Source organism: Tursiops truncatus, chromosome 15, assembly GCF_011762595.2.
Source record: "Tursiops truncatus isolate mTurTru1 chromosome 15, mTurTru1.mat.Y, whole genome shotgun sequence".
NCBI classification, from domain to species: Eukaryota; Metazoa; Chordata; class Mammalia; order Artiodactyla; family Delphinidae; genus Tursiops; species Tursiops truncatus.
This window is the reverse complement of record NC_047048.1, coordinates 64,586,047-64,603,467: the sequence shown is the minus strand read 5'-3', so window position 1 is coordinate 64,603,467 and position 17,421 is coordinate 64,586,047. Positions and strand designations below refer to the sequence as shown.

At 46.4% G+C, this 17,421-nt stretch overlaps 1 protein-coding gene across 5 annotated transcripts in view; it reads left to right on the top strand.

The window, feature by feature from the left end:
* The window catches only part of BLCAP (BLCAP apoptosis inducing factor), a 28,551-nt gene extending 12,926 nt beyond the window's left edge, over positions 1-15,625 (top strand). The window contains exons 3-6 of one of the 5 annotated variants that reach the window (XR_004522313.2): positions 1,184-1,398; positions 2,452-2,649; positions 9,672-9,889; positions 11,018-11,344. The gene's annotated coding sequence lies outside the window, so the exon portion shown is untranslated. Of the gene's footprint in view, positions 1-1,183; positions 1,399-1,644; positions 2,650-9,671; positions 9,890-11,017; positions 11,345-15,464 lie in introns of those variants that run through there. The other 4 variants (XR_012326290.1, XR_004522314.2, XR_004522312.2 and 1 more) reach the window with 4 other exon arrangements.
* The last annotated feature ends 1,796 nt before the right edge of the window (positions 15,626-17,421 follow it).

Sequence of the window (17,421 nt, the reverse complement as noted above, 5' to 3'; positions counted from 1 at the left end):
AACCCAGTCCTGAGTGAGAAGTCTTCAGTTTCCAACTGACTGGAACCATCACAGACAAGGATCTGATGGGAGTAGGGGGTGACCCAATCAGAACAGCATTTAATTTAAGGTGGGATTTTTTTCAGTAGGGAACAGGATAGCATTTGAGCAGTAACAGCAGCAGGACTGTCAAGAAGGTCACTGCCCTGTCTAGATCATTGGGAATGGGGAGGAGTAGATCCAAGGAGCCATGGTGGGTGAGGAGGGGAAGGCAGGAGAAAGAGCAGGCTGGGGAGGGAGGACAGAGAAAGATGAGAGACTCCCATTGAATAGCTGCAGGAAGTGAGGTCAGGGAGGGGGCATCCCTTGTGTTCAGTTGGCTGCGGGAGCCAGAACCCAGTCTCCTGGCGTCTATTGCAAAGCTCACCCCTCATCCCCCAGCCCCCTAAAGGGAGAAAGGGTCACTGCTCTGAAAAGAGGGAGGAACTAAGCAGTGCTGTTCTCAGCAAGCCAGGGAAGGTGATCCTGACTAAAAGCCAGAAGAGGGGCAGAGTTTGGTCTGCCAGGCTTCAGGGAGAGAATTCCATATCGCGAGAAAAACTTTGATTAGAGCGGGCTCAAGATGAAGGGGAGGAGCTGGCCGAGCAGCAGCTGGAGGCTTCAGACAGAAGCCCTGGGTCTCCCTCTCCGGCTCAGTGGGCCGGGACTTGGGGAACACTTTAGGACCGACAAACCTTGAGCGACAAGGTTTCAGGGAGCCCGGGCCCTATGCCCCCACCTCTTTGACCACACGTCCCTGAGCCTCAGTTTCCTCACTGGCAAAATAGAGATGGTAACACCCCCTGTAGCCTGGCTCAAGGCCAAGTCTTCACAAATGTTACTGCCTCTCTTCTGTGCCCTACCACCCTCCACCGACCCTTACTGGGCTCAGGCTTCATAGGGATGTGGTATGATCGTCCAGCTCTCCCGCTCATTCATTCCTGCAGGGAGCATTGCCAGGCCCTGCGCCCAGCCCAGAACCTGATAAGACCATGCCCTCCGTGAGGAGCTCCTGCGGCAGCAGCGGGGAGGGCATCGAGGCAGTCCTGCAGGCGCATGATCACTGTGCTGTGTCATTGGGGCTGTGTGGAGTTAGGGAGAGACCTCATTTGCGAGGCCGGATGTCAGCACCTCAACATGAATTCCCTTAATTATTTTTTACAAGCCCCGAAATGACAAGATCCTAAAAGGGAGAGGAACACCTAGACGGTGCTCTTTCCTGAGAGGCCAGAACCCTGGCTTTGCATCCCTGCTTGGCCACCAGCTCGCCTAGGACCGTCCATGGATTTTTCCCTCTTGGAAAGAAATCACTGCCCATTCGGCCTCCTCCTCATGAGGAACTGGTGCGGGGATGTTTGAGAGTGCCCTGTCAGATACGGGGTAAGCACGAACCTTCTCCACAGACTAACCCTTTGAGCGGTTCTGGCCTCTCACCTCTTTTCCTGGACAACCTGTGGAGAGTCTACAGGGGGACGCCTCACTGCTTCTTCCGAAGCTAAACTCTGCCGATGCCCGCCCCACACTGCTAGTGGCCGCCCTCTAGGGCAGGGCGGGGAGCTGAGCCCTGGGCCTGATCCCCACCCCCTTGCCACGTGACCTTGCTCTCCTCTGCTCATTCTTCTCCAGGCACCGCCCCCCAACGCCCATCTGTTCACCTAGGAGGGGTTGGCCCAGGAAGTCTTTCACCTTTCGAAAGCCATCTTCTGTGAAATATCAGTGAACTTTATCCTTGTTACTTCAGTCTTAAAGGTATTGGTTGAAAGAAAGTATGTTAAGACAAGCAAGCATTTAATCAAAGGGTTTTTTGCATTAAAGAATAAACTTTACATCTCTGGGGTGCAGAAGTGTCAAGAATCTTAGAGTCAAAGCAGACTTGGGAGGGTCTCTGAGGGAGGAAGACAAACATAACCCTTCCTTGGTTCCCTGTTGCTTGTGGTCCTGACTCAGCTTGGCTGTCAAAGCCCTGAACCACCCTTGAGGGTGGGGGCTTGATCTTTGTCCCTTGACCAGGCACAGCACCTGTCTGACCAGGCCTGGATAGAACCTGCTGGTTGGCTGGCCGGGGCCGCGGATGGCTGGAAGGCTCAGTCAATCTCCAGACCCCCTAAGGAGCTGAGTGGCCCTTACTCTCCTAGAGAGTAAGGGCCCTTACACTCCCTTACACTCCTAGAAGTGCGGGAATTCAATGCGCCTCCCAAGGCTCCTCTTGGCAACTCTGAAGTGGCAGTATTTCTAGCCTCTAGGGTCATATTTTACACACAGACACTAATATGTCACAAAAGATACGTAAGAAGAACCTTGTAAAAGGCTCTATAGCCTGGTATCCTTCCTGTGGCAACAGGTGGCTGTGAATCACCTCCCCTCCCTGGGCCTCAGTTTCCCCATGTGTAAAATGAAGCAGTTGGACTAGATAATCCTTGAGTTCCTTTCTAGCTCTAGCATCACCCTCAGATGCCCTGGTACCCAGAACAGTAATTGGACAAGGGGCATGGTGACCCCAGGATCTGGGTCAGTCCACATCTTGGAGCATGGCGGAACCGATGGCTGCAGCCCCCTGGAAGCTGAACGTGGCAGGAACTGGCTGAGAGATTTTTTTGCTGATGGTGAAATGTCCTGGCAGAGTCTATGCAGGTAGGTTGATACAGGTGAGGGGAGGGGTTGGGCTGTCCCTCCCTTGTGGTCCCCAAGTAACATATCCTTGCAGAGTCAGAAGCTTCCAGGACTGTTTGCTGGGTGCCAGCTAGATTCAGCCACTCATATTGGCAAAGTGGGTGAACCGTCTTTCCGCACACTGTCCTGGCAGGGCTTGCAGAAAGACTTCCTGCTGCCACCCTTAAATGCTTCCCTGCAATTCATCGTTATTGTGTCTAGAATCATACCTTCCTATAGCCTTTTGGTTCCCTGTCCAGGTGGCATATTCTCTGAGGATGTTGTGGTCCTGATGCCATAATCAGCCAGGAATAACTTAGTGTCAGAGCCACAAGGGGAAGACTTGTCCAAAGTTGGAACTCTGACTATTGAAAGAAAAATAATAATCCATTTTCAGCCTCACCTCAGAGCACACCCCCAAATTCAAAAACTTTTGATCAGAAAGGAGACATAAACCCATTAAAAACCAGAGAGAAAAAAAAAAAAGAGAGAAAAGGAATTGGATATTTAAAGTGTCTGAAAGGGGGAGCCCCTCTAAGCTAAAAAGCAACAAAATGCAAGAAGGCAAAGACCGACCAATTTGAATACATCAAAACTAAGTATTTCCAAAGTCAAACAATATCACAAGCAGAACCAAAAGGCAGAGTGGGTAAACTGTTTGCAGATCCATACTGTGTAAAAGATCACACGCAAAAGCTTAACAGTGAAAATGCAACAGATAGGTATGTAATTCATGTAAACAGCTCACAGAAGAGGAAATAGAACTGACAAAATTTTTTGAAAAAATATTCAATTTCACTAATAACAGAAGATCAAAGATAAAAACCAAAAAAGAAGCACTAGTTTTCACCAACAAATTAGGGGAAAAATGTTTAAGAATACTCAATGCTGGGCTTCCCTGGTGGCGCAGTGGTTGAGAGTCCGCCTGCCGATGCAGGGGACACGGGTTCGTGCCCCGGTCTGGGAAGATCCCACATGCCGCGGAGCGGCTGGGCCCGTGAGCCATGGCCGCTGAGCCTGCGCTTCCGGAGCCTGTGCTCCGCAACGGGAGAGGCCACAACAGTGAGAGGCCCGCGTACCGCAAAAAAAAAAAAAAAAAAAAAAAAAGAATACTCAATGCTGATGAGGATACAGTGGAAGAGGCACTAAGTGCGAAGGGGAGTGTGAATTGGTGTAAGTTTTTGGAAAGTAATATGATAGTCAAAGAGAGGAGAGAGATGAAAGTTTCAAGAAAGGGCAAATGGCCTATATATTTATACAACATTTATTGAGTGTCTACTTTGTGTCAGGCATGGTGCTGGGTGTTAAAATGTGAAGATAAGATATATTGTCTGCTCTTGGGCACACAGTCAAAGAGGTAGAAAAACACAGATTCTAAAATGATATGTAGTAAGAAGGCCAGAGCTATGCTTGGGACACATGCAAAGCATGGAGCAGCTGGGGTGGGTGGTACAAGTGTGAAGCCTTATGGGAGTATCCAGGGAGGTTCCTAGAAGAGGTGCCTGGATGAGTAGGAGTTATTCAGGTAGAGGACAGAGACAGAAGTGAGAGGCATCATGGATGAACTCATAGACAGGGTTGCCAAAGTGTGAAATAAGAGGCAGGGGATGGAGAAGGCGGGACCGGATCACCTAGTGCCATGACTGTCTAATTGAAGAGTTTGGTCTTTTTCCTCTTGACAACAGGGAGTCACTGAAGCATTTTGAGTGGGCACGTGCCATGGTAAGATTTCTGTTTTAAGATGATGACTCTGGTTACTTGGAGACATTTGGAGGTGTGAGAACCAGTGAGGAGATGATTGCTTTGGTCCAGGTAGAGAGGGCAAGGCCTGAATTAGGGTGGGGGCCAAGAGGATGAAGAGAAGGTAAAGTTAGGAGAAGCTGCTGACTGACTGTTGCTGGGGTCAAAGAAAGAGAGTCAAGGATGCCTCCCCTGTTTGTGTCTTGGGCGGATAGGAGAATACCCAGGAGAAAGAGCAGGCTTGGGGGGGCTAGAAGAGGATCGTTGAGCTCCATTTTGGACAAGTTGAATGAAAGGTGGGCATCCAGGTGGAGACGGCCTGTGAGGAGCTAGGAGAGAGCTTGGATCCCAGCAGAGATTTGAATGAAAGATTTGGGTTGTGACTGATGGCAGTTGTAGCCATGGACTTTTGTGAGCTGCCCTAGGAGAATGGCAGCTGAGAAGAGAAAGGGGGTCTAAGACAGAGAACCTCTCCCCCATTTAAGGGTGGGCAGAGAGAAAGAAAAGCTCACAAAGGCAAAAGAGAAAGCAGAAAGATATGGAAAAAGCACCTGGAGCCTGTGTTGGCATGGAAACACAGGGATGTGGAGCGTTTCCAAGAGAGAATAATCAGCCGACAAAAGAGAAAAGCCAGTTAAGTAAGGACTGAGGGCCTGGCTGGAGCAATTAGGGGCCCCTAGATCCTCACAGGGGCAGTTCCTGTGAGAGGTGGGTCAGAAGCCCCCACAAGGTGGGCAGAGGAAAGTGAAAGGGGGAGGCAAAGCAGGCAGCATGGCACCTGTCCTGGGGAGTTCGGAATATGGGGGAGAAGCTGCTAGGGCTATGATTTGAGTCAGGATGAAATTCTGGGCTGGGCTGAGAGGAAACAAGGATAGACATGATGGAAAAGAGGTTGAAAGGGCTGTCACCTAAAGTCCTCTTGTCTGTATAAATCAGAGGCAAGATCAAAGGGCATGGGTGGTAAGGAGGAATAATGGCTATTGGTGACCTTGACTAGAGCTGTTGTCAAGTAAGAAAGTCTACATGCCAGTTTGGAGCTCACAGAGGAAGTGTGGACATCTCCCTAGGGGGTAGATGGAGAACTAGGAGAAGGTGCAGAGTTCATGGAGCAGGGCCAGACTCAGCTGTGACTGACACTTCAGGGATGGATGCAGGAAGAGGATGCTGCTGCGGAGACTGAGAAGCAGTGGCCGGAGGAGAGGACCGAAAAAGTGGGGGCCCTAGAAGCCCAGGGAGGAGAGCGTTTCCAGAGGTCAGGGTGGCCATTTATGTGCCAGATGCACAGAAGTCAGGGGAGGTGAGAGCATCCCGTGGACCTGGTCTTTGGGGACCCCTGCCATAGCAACTCTGGGGGAGGGGGAGAAGCCCAACTGGGTGGGGGTGATCTGGAGACTGGCTGAGAAAGCAGGAGGGAAAAGGGAGACCTGAGAGGACAGAAGTTTCTAGAAGGTGCTGTTTCTTACACACTGACATTTGGAGGGAGGAGGGCTATGCGAGGACAGAAGAGCAGGGACAGGTAATGAACGGGGCCCCGGGAGCAGTGGGATTAAGTGTATAGGTGAAGGGATTAGTTGTGTTCGTGGAAAGGGGAAAAATTAAATCATGTACATTTTACCAAGTAACCTGATCTCTGTGTTTTTCTGGAGGTTGTTTTTATGCCCTCCCAGTACTGACTACAGCTCTAATTAGCAGTAGTTTCATCCTGCCTGATGTCTGGGGCTGTGTCTTATTCATTTTTGTACCTTTCGGTACCTAGCAACAGGCAGCGAGCTAGGTAGAGACAGAATAATTGTTTTCTGCTTGAAATCAAATGTCTGAAATGGAGGTTCAGAATTTTTTAACCACAAAGATTTTGTGACAAATACCAAGGAATTAACAGACAGGGAAATAAGAGTCAAGCTGTCTGTATGTGAGGCTGTCTGGGTCTCAGGAAATGCACTCTGCGCTCTGGTGCGGGCACAGCTCTTTATAGTTTTTATGGTGAGGTTGTGACCATTGTCTCATCTGGTCATGGCAAACCCACTTTCCTTCCCCTAGTGAGGCAGACAGCTACCGTTAGTCCCATTTCACAGGTTAGGAAGCTGAGGCCCAGAGAGGCAGGATAGAGGGAAGGAATGATGGGCATTGAAGTCGGTGGGGATAGGGCACAATCTTGAATGCTTCATTCAGGGTCTTCACCAGCACTACCTGGTGGTATCTCCTAGACACTGAGGAATTCTATTTCTTCCAAAGTCAAGAGGGAGCCTTGGTCTAACTGGCGGAGCTCGGGCCTCATTCCATCCTCTGACAGGACTCGGGTGGTGAGAGGCAAGACCTGAAGGAGAGGCCTCTGTGGCTTCTGTGTGAGAGAGCATCCCATGTCCCACCACAGCCACGTAAAATAGGGAACAGGAAATCTCCCTAAACAAGCGTTGTTAGGGTGGAATAAGGGATGCTAGAAAGCCCAACGCCACCGCCCCCCCCAGACATCCATTATAGGAAGTAACCAGGCAGAGGCAGGGAGACCTGTTAGGAGGCCAGGGTCCAGATAAGAGAGGGAGAGGCCTGAACTAGACCAGTGGATATGGAAATAGATCCAAAACTTGGAGATAAGAACCAGAAATGATGGATCATTAGCTATTAGGGGGAGAGAGAGGGTGAAGACAAAGACTCCCATGTGTCTCTGGGGTCTTGACGGTGGAGAGACCTCTGGGAAGGGGACCACAGCATGGGGAGCCAATGTGAGGGGCAAGACAGTGGTCTCAGATACAGCCAAGGGGTCAGGGTCATAGCCAAGTGGAGCCCAGCAGGCACTTGGATCAAGGGTCTGGGGCTCAGGAAGAGATTCTACTGGAAGTACTGGCCCAGGGCCATGACCGCTCGAGTAATGGGAACCCGGAGAATGAGTGAGATCACCAGAGAATGGGGCAGGGCCCAGGGCAGAATCATGAGTTACAGTGACATTTGAAGAACCAATCAAGGTGTGGGTAGGCGACAAAGGAGAAAGAAAAGGAAAGGCCTGAGACGCGCGGCAACCAACCAGAAGAGTGGGTTGCCATGGAAACCAACGTAGTGAAGAGTTTCAAGGAGAAAGTAATCAACATTGTCAAATGCAGCAGAGAATTCCAGTAAGATAAAGACAGGATTTTTTTCTTTAGATTTGATGATGAGTAAGCTTTTGATGACCTTAATAAGAGCATTTTGGAGGAGTGATGGGGCATAAGCTTAAATAATGTTGAGATGTGAGGGAGAGGTGAATCTGTCGCCAAGAGTCCTTTGAGGAATCTGGAAAGAAGACTTGGAGATGTGAAGGACAGGGGTGGGAAAGTAGGAAAGGCAGGAGCAAGTTCATAGGCAGATGTCAACGCTCAAATGTGACGTGTTGTTTAGTGACGACAAAAGTTTATTCATTCTACATATTCTAGTTTACCACCTATTTTGTGCCTGGCATTGTGCCTAGCACTGTGGATTCTGTGGTGAATGAGTTAAAATAGGCAGATTTCCTGTTCTCATGGAGCTTGTATGGTAGTAGGGGAGAAAGACGTGAATCAGATAATCACACACATAAATGTATAACTTTTGACAGGCACTCCAAAAGAAAGGTGCCAAGTGCTGGAGGGTGCACAACAAGGGGACCTGCCCTAGGCCAACTCCAGGAGGCTTCCCTGAGGAAGTGACACTTGAACCAAGTTAAGGAGACAGAGTTAACTGGACAGAACAAATTGGAGAAGAGCATTCGGGGCAGAGGGAACAGTGTGTGCAAAGCAAGGTGCTGTGAGACCAGAGAGGCAGGCAGTGCTGGCTGGGCAGAGCTTTAGAGGCCGGGGCTGAGCTCCTGTGTCCATCATGAGAGTGAGGGACACGTGCCTGAGGCCTGCCCTAGTATCTCCTGTGATCTGAGACTCTGGCTGGTCCATGGAGAAGTCATTAGAGGAATCACTTAGGGAGACCAGGTAGGAAGCTTCTGTCTGGACACAACACATTCTGGTCAGTCTTGGTGCTGGATGGATTGAAGAGGGGGAGGGAGAGGAGGAGGTATTCCAGAAGTCCCCTGAGTTTCTGGCTTGCCTTACTGGTGGCGTGGCAGTCCTTTTCTACAAAGAAACTAGGCCTGTGAGGCAGACCCCAAGTCTGGTGGTAGACAGCTGAGGCACCCAAGCTGGGACGTGGGGAGGAGGTGGCTGAATGCATGGACCTGGAACACAGAGTGAGACCGGTTCAGAACTCCTGAGGGGTCCTGAGTGGAAATGTAAGTTGAAGTGGTATCAGGTTTCTGGAGCATTCTGAGGGGATGAGGGAGGCTGAGGAAGAAGAGGCCAGGCACCAACGACTGGGGCCTGTAAAAGGAAAGAACGACCCCCCTAAGGTACAGAAAAGAAAGGGCCAGAGAGGTCTTTCCCCAGAAAGATGGAGTGGTCATCAGTGGGTATGTGGAGAAAGGTCAGGGGTCAAGGGCACATCCACAAGCCCCTCCGATGTGCAACTGCAGAATCACCATAGTGCCCCTGGAATTGGGCAGCCTGGGGTCCCTGCTGATTGCCACCCCCAGGACCCATGGGAGACCTCTGGGGACCTTAAAGGAGGCAGCTTTTGCGGGGTGGGGGGGTGATTAAGGAGAGGAAGGAGAGAGGCAGCAAAGTCTAGGCCCTTTAAATTAAATTTTAGTCTTCAAGGAAAGAGCAGTGCTGGCATATGAATATTCTGAGGGAACGGAGCCTGAGTAATGGAGTGATTAAGGATGGAGACAATTAGTGAAATGAGTTCCCACGGGGGTTGGGTTCAAGTGTGGTGATGGATAAATTAGTTTGGGGCAATAACGCGTATTTGACTGAATGGGGCAAAATTTAATTATTTACCTTTTAGAGGGTAACTTGATCTCCATGTTCTTTTGGGAGCTTTTATCTGACCTATGTACCAACTACAGCTCTAATTAGCACCATTTTTATCCTGTCTCATGGCTGGGATCCTGTCTTCTTATTTTTCGTGTTTCTCAGCACCTAGCAACAGGCAGTAAGCTCTTTGGGTGCTGAATCAATATTATCTGGCTTGGAATGAAAAATCTGAAGTCAACATTCACACTTTTTGACCAGAAAGAATCTGTGACGATTCTCCGGAATTATGATGCAGGAGAGAATTGGGGTATTAAGTCATGGTGGCAGGGGTTCGCACGGGTGGGTAGGTGGAGAAAAAGTAAAGAAGTCGGCTCTCCTCGTCCTTATAAGCTCTGTGCCATTTATGCATGTTCACATTCATCATCTCATGTGAACTTCACCTTCCCCCACAAGCAACAGAGCATCACCCTACATCACAGAGGAGGGAACAGAAACTGGAGAAGCAAGTGCCTTTCTGACATAGAGCACAAGTAGCAGGAGCTGGATTCAACCTCAGTCCATCCAGGATCACAGTCCTTCTTCCCAGGACCAGGTTGAGCTGAGAGGAAGAAGAAGAGGGGTCTGTGAGGTCCAGGTGGAGACGCTCCGCAGGCACGTGCGGAAGGTTGGAGGTACGGTCCGACTGGAAACAGGATATTAAAGCATCGTATCAAACTGCGGTGATAACATCTGCAGCGCTAGCACTAGGGCAGGTAGCACTCTTGTCTAAGAAACCTCCCCCCCACGTGAATGATATTTACATTGAAGCCCTCTGTATTTTTTTTTTAATGTTTTTCTTTAACCCATCTGAAACGGATTTCCGTGTATGGTGTGACACAGAGATCTAATTTGATCTTTTTCCAAATGGATAACCAGTTGGCTAAGCACCATTTATTGTCCCAACACTATCTTTTCTCCCAGTTCCCTACGTCTACACTCTGTTCAGGTCTGTTGAGCTGTTTGTCTACTTCTGGGCCAATACCAGATTTTAATGAGCAAAAGCTTTATCTTACTACCCAGTAAGTTGAGCGCCCCTCCCTTCCTTGCCCTTTATTCTTTTTTAAAATTATCTTGGTCGTATTGCACATTTACTTTTTCATATACACTTCCGAATCAGCTTGTCAAAGTTCCATGAAAAAAATCCTGTGGGAATTTTGTGTGGGATTTCATTGAAGGGAGAAATAACATCTTTAGGATATCAGTTCTTCCCATCCGTGAACATGGTATCTGTCTCCATTTAATCAAAGTCTTATTTGTTTGGTTTGATTTTTAATGTCTTTTAATAAAGGTTGGTTGCTTTTGTCATAAAGGTTTTTCACATTTCTTATTAGGTTTATTCCTGAGTACCTTATCAGTGTTGCTCCTTTTGTGAGTGTAAAAGGTTTTGCTTTTTGCTTTCCAAATTTTAATCAATTTACTAATCATGATGCTTCATTCGCAGACACACACTCGGAGTAAATGTGCTTTGTCCCGGGGCACACAAATGAGAGCACAGCACACATATAAAGTAGAACTAATTGGCTGGAAATGAATTAGAATTTTTGAATTAAAATTTAATTATATAAGTAATACATGAATACATTTTCCTTTAAATAAAATTATAGTATTACAGATAAAGAAGTCTCTACTGAACAGCCCCCCGCCCCTAGATCCCTCTCCCCCTCCCGAGGTAGCTCTCTTAGGCTTTTGCTGTTCATCCAAAATGTTTTCCGATGCCCATTGAAACACATCTTCTGTTCTCTTTTCGTGTGTTTGCACAGACGTGATGTGTACAAGCTGGAGGTGTTGCTCTCAGCTTAGTGCGCCCTGTGGGACTCCTGGTGTAGCCGACGTGCTCTGCCGCAGTGTTCCTTGCAGCTGGCGACTGGCGGCCTTAGGATTACACCATGTTTGATTTTCTTGTTTCCTATTGATTGACTATTAAAATGTTTCCAGTGTCGTTCCATTAAGACAAACCTGTAAGAGCATCTTATAATTGTTCATTTTGCACATGTACAAGTATTTCTCTGGGATAGATACTTAGAAATGGAACTGATGGGTCATAAGGTATTCATATCTTAAATTCTAATAGAAATTTCTGAAGTGTTCTCCAAATTGCCTTCTAATGTAATCTCCTGCTAGCAGCGTGTGTGTGTCCATTTCCCCAGACCACGTCCAAGTTTTCCATTTTTAACCAGTCTGATGAGTGAGAAATAGTATCTTGCTTTAGTTGGCATTTTTCTGAATTACCTGCAAGACTGAAGTCTTCATGTGTTTACTGTCCATTTTCATTTCCTCCTCTGGATTGCTTGTGCATATCCTTTGCCTGTTTCTTTTTTTTTTTAAGGTTTTTTTTGTCTTTTTGCTATTGATTTTTAAGAGTTTTTTATTTGAATATTAATACTTTGTCATGTATATTGCAGATGTTTTCTACATTGTGATTTGTGTCATTTAATTGTGTAGTATCTTTTTGTCTTAGAGAAATTTTAACTTTGATACGATCAAATTTGTCAATCTTACTTTTAGGCCATTTTTACAGTCTTATTTAAGAAAGTATTCCCTGTATCAAGGTCATAAGTATTTACTGTATTTCCTTCTCTAAAATTTATAGTTTCTGTATACATACATATTTAAGCCTTTATACTATATACAAAAAATAAATTCCATATGTACAAATCTTAGGATCTAACTTTAATTCCTCCCCATTCCCCCCAAATGGATAGGTAATTGTCCCAACACCATTTATGGAATAATATATCATTTCTCCGCTGATTTAGAACTGCCTCCTCTGCCTGACACTGAATTCCAATGCGGGTCTGTGTCAGAGCTCTTTCTGGTCCACTGATCTATTTGTCTACTCCTGAGCTTGCTAATATGCTTTGCTAACTGGCAGGACAAATCCCACCCTCTCTGTTGTTTTTGTAAAATTGCCTTGATCATCCTTGCATATTTGTCCCACCACATGAATTTTAAAATAGCCTGTCGAGTCTCAGGAAAAATTCTGCTGGGATTTTAATTGGGATCACATTGAGTTTTAGGTAAGTTTGAAGAAAATTGGCACCTTTATCATATTTGAGTCTTCTGCCAGTGCTCGTTGCTATTATCTCTCAGTTCCGGTCACTCTCATGTCTTTCAGGGAAGTTTTATGGTTTTCTCTAAAGTCTTGCATATTTCTTGATAAATTTATTCCTAGGTTTATTACAGGTTTTGTTGTCAACTGTGAATAGGGTCTCCTCTCCCTTTATTTGTTTGGCCCTTGTTTTTCCATATTTCATTTCAACCTGTTTACCGATCAGTGGGCTTGACTTGCAGACACACACGCAAAGTGAACATTCTTCCTCCGAGGGCACAAATATGCAAGCACCACCAAACACAGAGAGCCGGCGTAATTGGCTGGAAACAAATCAGAGTATTTTCAGATTATACTTTAATTAACGAAGTAAAGCATGAATACATTTTCCTTTTGAAAGTCGGACAATATGAATGTAACTAAAGTTTCCTTTGGCCACCCTCTGAAATCCTAGTTTCCCTCCCTCACCGGCAGTTTTATGTGTCTCCTTCCATAGAAATGTAAGTATCAATGGAGGTATTTTGAATGAATCATCCCACTCTATAGAGATCTTACTGTAAGCTGTGTTTTTTCACTCCATCTTATATTTCTAAGATATATTGATACAAATAGCTCTTGCCAGTTCCTTTTAGTAGCTGTGTTATATTCATTCCCATGAATGTGCTACATTTTTCCTTCCTAAGATCCATGGACATTTAGTTGCATCCTTTTCTTTCCTCCATCATAAGCAGCGCCACAGAAAATAGCCTTACACGTGCCTCTTCTGTAATGTTTCTCTAGGATGGTGATTGAGAAGTGGAATTTGTGTTCTCAGGGTTTCCACATTTTTAGTTTTAGATGTTACCAAAGTGTCCTCCATAATTTCTGTACCATTTAAACTTCTAGCCAGAGGATATGGGAGGACTCCTCACACCATAAGTGATTGTTTTAAATGTTTGCCAATTTGCTGGGTGAAAAATTGAATAATTTTTTAAAGTTTATACATACCTGTTTGCTAGTGAGATTTTCATATGTGTTTTAGGCATTTGTATCTTCTCTTTTCTGAATGATCTGTTTATTTTTGCTCATTTAAAAAATTAGGTTGTTTGTCTTTATCTTATTGATTTTTGAGTTTCCTAGTGTAATCTGGATATTAATCTTTTGTGTGTGTGTGTGTGTGTGTGTGTATGTATATATATATATGGCACATGTTTTCTTCCAGCTTGTCTGTTGCCTTCAAATTTTGTAGGGGCTTTTGTTAGACAGAAGTTATCAATTTTGACATAATCAAATTTATCCATCTTTTCCTTTATTCCTTGTATTTATATATCATGTTTAGGCCTTTCTTACTCCTAAGATTTAAGTATACTCTGTATTCCTTTCTAGTAATTTTGTTTTTATTTGGGTCTTTTTTTTTGTTGGGGGGTATGCGGGCCCCTCACTGTTGTGGCCTCTCCCGTTGCGGAGCACAGGCTCCGGACACGCAGGCTCAGCGGCCATGGCTCACGGGCCCAGGCGCTCCGTGGCATGTGGGATCTTCCTGGGCCGGGGCATGAACCCGTGTCCCCTGCATCGGCAGGCGGACTCTCAACCACTGCGCCACCAGGGAAGCCCTATTTGGGTCTTTAATGCAGCTGGAATGTATGTTTATGATTGAAATGAGATATGATCTAATCTTTCTGCAAACATACAGCTGATTATTGCAACATGACGGACTGTCTAGTTCCTTCTCTCTCCACTGATCTGAAGTGAAACTCCCTCATATACTGAATTGCCATGTCTAGGTAGGTCTGAGGCGCTGGTTCTTTTTCACCAGTCTATATATTTCTGTCTGCATCAGACTGTTTTATCCACTCTAGCTTGAGACCACCTTTTGATATCTGTTAAGTAAAATGTTCCATTTCATTGTGCTTCCTGTTCAATTAACTCAGCTAACTATTACTGCACGTTAACTCCTCCACATGAATTTTAAAACCTGCTTGTCAGGTTCTGTGAATTTAAAGATTAATTTGGGGAAAATCAACATCAGTACAATCCTGAGTCTTTCAATCCATGAACACAGTATAGCCCTGCACTCATTCTGATCATCTAAAGGGCAGCCTTTGGTCCTATTTTATGGTTTTCTCCATAACGAACCTACCAATTTCCCGATGGGTTTATTCCTATAGTTTTTATTGTTGTTGTGAATGAGTTCTCTCTGCACCCCCTGTTTTGTTTTTCTTTTGCTTGCTACATTTTTTTTTTAATCCACTAATCACTGTACTTCATTCATAGACACACACAAAGTAAACGTTCTTCCTTCCTGGACACAGACGTGCAAGCACTGCCAAACACAGAGCTGCCATAATCGGCTGAAAATGAAAGGGAACTTTTCACATGAAAGTTCAATGACATAAGCGCAACATGAATGTATTCTCCTTCTTGAGAAATAGAACATTGCAGATGAACCTAAAGTCCCTTTTGGGCACCACTGCCATCCCATTTCCTTCTTACCCAGAGGTTGCTCCTGTAATGGGCCCAATGTACACTTTTCTAGACTTTCTAAAAATTTGTAAATACGTAGGTAGGTACCCACAGGAAGTTACATGGTATAGTTGTCTCAAGTAATGAGAATTTTACCTTTTCCTTTTCACTTTTCATTGATACTCAATTTTTGTATTGACCTGGATTTTATTATGGTTACAGAACAGAATGCCAGTATTATCACCCATCACGATGTGATGACCAGTGACTTTCTGTAGCCAAACCATAGGCAGATGTGAAAGTACAGATGTAGAAGCTGGGAGATAGCAGTGGAGGGAAGGGGTCAGAGGACTGACAGGGACGGTAATGGGAGGCACAGGAGCGTCTGTGGACACACAGTGGAGTCAGGAGTGAAGGGGCAAGTAGGTTTCTTAAAAACCAACAGAGGTACTTGACAACTGTGGTGGGAGAAGCAGGGATGGTGGGGAGTAGTTTCCAAGTGACCCAAAGCCTGATCTGCCACATGGGACATCAGTGGGTCTTATGAACTATTTAGAAATAGGGTATCATAGATGCCGGTCAGAAAACTCTCATGACCCGATTTTGACTAGGATCTTGTGAATATTGTCAGGCAGCTTCAAGGAAGCACTTTCCTCCCTGGTTAAAGGGATGCATCTGGAGAGCTTTATTGGTCCTGCCCCTTCCTTTCTGCCTAGGTGCTGTTGGGTAAAAACGTGATACTTGGAGCTCTGACAGCCATCTTGTGACCAGGAGGGGAAGGCCAGGAGATGCAACTCTGTGCTGCCTCAGTTCGGACACCTGGCACCACTGACTTCTGGACTTTCTTTGAAATAAATAAAATGGTCTTACTGTTTAAGCCACTCTCGGGTGTTTTGTTAGATGCTGGTGAAAGCATCCTTCCTAATGCAAGAGATCTAATTGTTTCTTAGAGCTGAGAGGTGACCTCAAGGAACAGATCACATACTCTGGGGTGAGAGTTTGGGGATGGGGAGAAGGCAGAGAAGGCTGCTCTTCTGTCCTCTTGGAATTTTTTTTTTTTTAACAATGTGTATGTATTACATGGAAAGAGACAGAAGACTCGTTTTAAAACAGTTCTGATAAGAAGTGTTTCAAGATGTGAACAGTGGTTGCCTCTGGGTGCTTTGGGTACTTAGCAATTTTCTAAGATGTCCACAAATTATTTTTGCAATTAAAAAAATGCAAAGACCCAAGTTCTTAGGAGATAAAACATGAGAGAGGTAAGTTTTTTTCGTTTTTGTTTTTTTGTTTTTTTAATTAATAAATTTATTTTTGGCTGCATTGGGTCTTCGTTGCTGCTCACGGGCTTTCTCTAGTTGCAGTGAGCGTGGGCTACTTTTTGTTGCAGTGGGCGGGCCTCTCATTGCAGTGGCTTCTCTTGTTGCGGAGCACGGGCTCTAGGCACGCGGGCTTCAGTAGTTGTGGTGCATGGGCTCAGTAGTTGCGGCTCAGGGGCTCCAGAGCACAGGCTCAGCAGCTGTGGCGCACGGGCCCAGGTGCTCCACAGCATGTGGGGTCTTCCCGGACCAGGGCTCGATCCCACATCCCCTGCATTGGCAGGCGGGCTCTCAACCACTGCGCCACCAGGGAAGCCCGAGAGAGGTAAGTTTTGATATAGGAAAAGGAAGGGCCCAGAGTTTAGAAGACACTGCCCAGGTGAAATCCTAGATAAAGACTTGGATTCAAAAGACTTGAGAGCTGCGAGATTGGGGGGAGGCGAGGGGAGCAGGCAGAGTAGGCGTGGATCTCATCTCTTACCTGGTCCCCATGAGGCCAGCAACCTCCATGGGATACACCAAGGACAGAAATGAGTCCAGCATGTGTGGGGCACACAGGTTTGGGGCCTGGAGGCAACACGAGGGAGAGCAGTGACCTGTGTGTCATGCCGAGGAATTTGGGCTTTTATCCCAAGGGTAGTGAGGAACCAGTGAACGTGCTTAAGCAGAGAGACCGATGTGATCACGTTTTCATTTAGTCATGTTTCTTTGCCAGTGAAAAAAAACTCACACCAGCTCAGACAGAAACAGAACTTGATTGGCTTCTGTAGCCAAACCATAGGCAGGCTAGTTGGGCGTCCAGGTCCCCTGAAGCCAGAGACTTGACTGTCAGACCCTTCCTCTCCCATCTCCATGTCTCCATGTCTCGCCGTATGCCAGCCCCACCCTCCCAGACCTGCCTCTCCACATGCTGGCATTCATGGCTACCGCTGTTTTCCATCCCTCAGGTTCGTGACCAAAATAGCCCGAGGTGAGAGTGCAGGAATTTGGTTAAGAGGCAATCAGCGATGGCCAATAAGGTGGGTAATGTAATAAGAAGGTGAACTTTGTTCAAAACGGGACAGCAAAATGATTTTCCAGGAGAGTTTGCATTGGTTTAGGTAAAGAAAACAATAAGTCCTGTCACCCCTCTGGCTACCTGCAGAAAAGGGTTTGAAGGGGCCCCCCACAAGCCTGGAGGCAGGGAGAATATCTAAGAGGCCGCCACAGCTATCCAGGTGAGAAGGGATGCAGTGCTGAGCTAAACAACGCGGCCGGTGGCGAGGAGGTGGATTGAAGAGACGATTAGAAGTAGAAATAGGAGCCCCGGGGCCAACCAAGCACGAGAGATGAGAGAAGATGAAAAGTTGAAGATGGC